Source organism: Herpailurus yagouaroundi, unplaced genomic scaffold (genome assembly GCF_014898765.1).
Source record: "Herpailurus yagouaroundi ecotype Mexico unplaced genomic scaffold, PumYag 183, whole genome shotgun sequence".
NCBI lineage: Eukaryota > Metazoa > Chordata > Mammalia > Carnivora > Felidae > Herpailurus > Herpailurus yagouaroundi.
In genome coordinates, this window is record NW_024412414.1 from 3,976,581 (window position 1) to 3,980,342 (window position 3,762).

The window sequence follows — 3,762 nt, forward strand, 5'->3', positions numbered from 1 at the left end:
TCTCCCCCCCCTCCCCCGCCTCCCGCTCCCTTCTCCCCCTCCTCCTCCTCCCATTCCTTCCCTCCTTCTCTTTAGGTCTGTTGGCCTCTTCCCTGCCTTGGCCTGGGGTCCTCAGCCTGCCTGTGTTGGTCTCTGTTTCCCAGTCCCTTTCAACCCGTATTTCCCTCTTGGCTTTTCTCTTTCCAGCCTTACAGTCTGCTTCTGTTGGTCTGTCCTTTTTGTTTTTCTCTGGCACCCACTTCTCTCTGTAGGTCATAAGGCCCGGCCATTGTGGGTGGCGGTGATGGTGGACTCCTACCCCTCCTCTGCTCTCCCCCCAGGGCAGCCTCCCGCGCTGTTAGGAGGGGACTACAACTTCTGACCCAGAGCTCACTAATGCTGTTGGTGTCAGGCTGGGGGCGTGCCTGCGGTAGGCAGGGAGGGGTGGGTTGCTACCAGGAGTTGGTCTTGGAGACACTAGTGGCTATGTGTGTGCAAGGACAGTTGGATAAACAGATGACTAAAAAGGGAAACAGCCTGGAAGAACACCCAAGGGATGGTGGCAGAACCCCCAAGACATCCTACTTCCAGTTTTTGAGGTTTAAGAGATTGTCCCAGAGAAGCCTCTCTCCTAGCCAATCCCAGCCCAATGCCTGAGGACTCCCTCCCTTCCCTTTGCCAAGTCCTGACATCGCCCCCCCCCCCTTCACTTTCACAAAGCCTCCTGGGAATGGGGCCACAGCTGCCCTTCCCTCTGGGTCCCTCAAGGACTCATAGAGTGACCTGCTCTTCACCATCCTCTCTCTTTCCCCAGGGCTGGCATTTCCTGATTAACTTGCCATCCTCTACCCTAACTTGCCCCCACTCTGGTCATCCATCCTGGGGTCCCACAACACAGTGCTCCCCAAGGCCACCCTGACTTCTCCTGGTTCTTTCCCCACGCTCACTCACAAGCATGGAATCCTGATACTTTCCTCTATATCTTCCTTGGTATTTTCCATCCATCCCTCCCCTCTTCACTGGCCACTAGCTCCCATATGCTTTTAACCTCCAGTGGTGCTTCAAATAAGTATTTACTGAGCTCCTTCTACTCGCCAAGCATAGTCTTAGGCTCTGGGGACACAGTGGTAGACAAGACAAACCTCAAGATGGTCTTGGTCCAGCATGGGAGATAGGCTTCTGTCCAGTAGTCAAATAAACCCAGAGTGACAAGTTCTGCCAGGAGCATACATTTCAGGGGAATCTCAGGCCAGCTCGGGATGATTGAGGACGGTTTCCTCAAGGAAGTGCCATTTGAACTGAGGGTCAGGGGATGATTAGGAGCTGCCTGGATGGAGATGTGGGGCACAGCTTTGAGCAAGGATATGAGGGTAGCAAAATATGGAAGCTATTTTTGCTTGCCTGAAATTCATTTCTACTTCTTCAGGTAATAGCACCTCAGTTTTGATTTGGGGAACTTCTCTTCCTCCATTCACATTGCTATGGCTAGGTGGGGTTCCCTCCTTCCAGAGGTGGATATGTGGCCCAAGCACAGCCAGAGCACATCACCCTGACCTCAATGGTGGGGGTAAGGGAATGTGTGATGTAGGCTGGCTCGATGAGAGCTCTCCCTGAGTTTTGCTAAAACTATTGTCAAACAGAAGCTTGATCTCCATCACAGTTCTTAAGCCTGGAGATGCCAGCAGCCTTTTTTGTCACACCATTTTTGTCAGACCCTACCTGAAAATGAAGCCAGCAGAGACCACGGCAGAGCTGTGAGATGGAGAGTGGACCGAGTCCTAATGAAAAATGTTTGAGTCTCTGAATCTAGCCATGCCTGAAGGCTGTTTAGTTATTTGAAATCCCATTAAATTCCTTTTTTTGTCAATGATTAAAATTTTGAATTCAGTTTATGTTGCTTAAAGCCAAAATTGTCCTGATGAATCAAGAGCTGGATTGAGAAATATGAAACATTACCTATATAAAGGAGTAATCATCACCACTTCCCTCCACCTTTCTTCCTTCATGTCTTCTGGATAACCTCGCTCGCAACTGTCTCTCTTTTTTCTAGATTCCTGATCAGAAGTTAATTCTCCGCTGTTTTCATTGCTGTACGTGTTTTGCCTACATATCAAAGCAAAGTCTGGCAGTCAGGTCAGTTTCATAGGCTGCCATCTGATGCTTGAATTATCTTCATGACATTCCCTGCTCCATCCCCCACCTCCCCCCATCCCCATGACTGTCTAGCATCTATCTGCACATCTCCAAGGATGGGAGCTCCTTATTCCACCATGCAGATGGTTTCAAACAACAAACTCTTATCTCAGTGCAGTTCTAAGAACGGTTTCCTGGGCCTTGAGGTTTGGGTAAGAGTCACTACGCCATAAGGCTGAGTTCGGTGTATACAGGACCTCTATGTCCTTCCTACGTCCCCAGTTAAAGCCTTCCAGAGAACTCACAGGCGTCTCCCATGGGCTACAGTGGTGGGTTCCATTAAGCAGTGTTCCCAAAGTGTGGCTTGGCAACCACAGGTGGTAGCTAGGATAATTGTCACTGCAGCCGAATAACCTGAAGGGCAAATGCTCTTCTGTGTCCATCTCCCTGTGACATTCAATTTCTGTCCATGGGTAAGTCTCAGGTTGGTGCTCATCTGTCTTTAACACTTCTCCAAAGTGCTGACCAATCCCATTTTAGCTAAGAGAGAGAGAAGCCCTCAGACTCCAGCCTTGGTAGACAGCAGTATCTAGTTAGAACTGAATGCATTGCTCATTTGTCCTTGCATTTCTTTTAATGGAGACCTATTTCTGGCAAGCAATACTGGTCTTCTAGTTATAGCATGATGTACAGTTTCCTTTTGGGATACATTTATTTAATCTAAAAAAGAAAAATATTTAAGTAAATAAAAATAGACACGGTGCACAGATTTCAGAAAACTCTTATAAGTGGTTTGCAAATGACTAAAGTTTGAGTAGCCTAATTTAGAGAAACATTACACCCACGTGTTCATTCATTTAAGGAATGTTTATTAAGCACCTCTGAGTACCAGGCACAGGACCCGAGGAGAGGACCAGACAAAGAGACCATAGAGTTGATAAGAAATTCCATTAGAGAGGGCATGGCCTGAGCATGGAAGGCTTAACCACCACATTAAAGAATTGGACTTGACCTTGGAGGGCACTGAGGAACCAGCGACTGTGCTGGAGCAAAAGAGGAAGGTAAGGTTTAAGAAAGCTGAGACTGGCCAGGTATGCAAGGTGGATGGAAGGGGAGAAGACTAGAAGCCAGGAAACCAGCACGAAGCTGTTATAGCAGTGTAGGTGTGATAGGAGGTAGGCTAGCACCTAGCAGAAATCCCAGCCCACAGTAGACACCCAATAAATGATTGAAACGATCATTGTTAATATTATTGCTGTAGTCCTTGCCCTTCCTTGACGTGAAGTAATTCATGAAGTCAGACTTACAGGGCTTCAGACTGGAACTGGCCCTTGCTTTACCTAGTCTAATCCTTTGATTTTACAAATGGGTACATCAAGGCCCAGAGAGAGGCAGTAACTTGCCTGCCAGCACCTTGCTGTGTGATGGCTGAGCGAGAAAGACGAAGGCTACCTGCTAGTTTCTGGAGCAGCGCTTGCTGTATGATAAGTACTGACATGTAGGGAAACAAGAGGCCCAGAGAGTCACTGGGCCAAAGTCACACAGCAGGAGAGGAGCAGAGCTGAGATCCCAGTTCAAGCTGGGTCACCTCAAAGCCAGCACTCTGGGCCATCAAGCTCATTAATCTTGCCCCAGGGCTGGCGGGGGGGG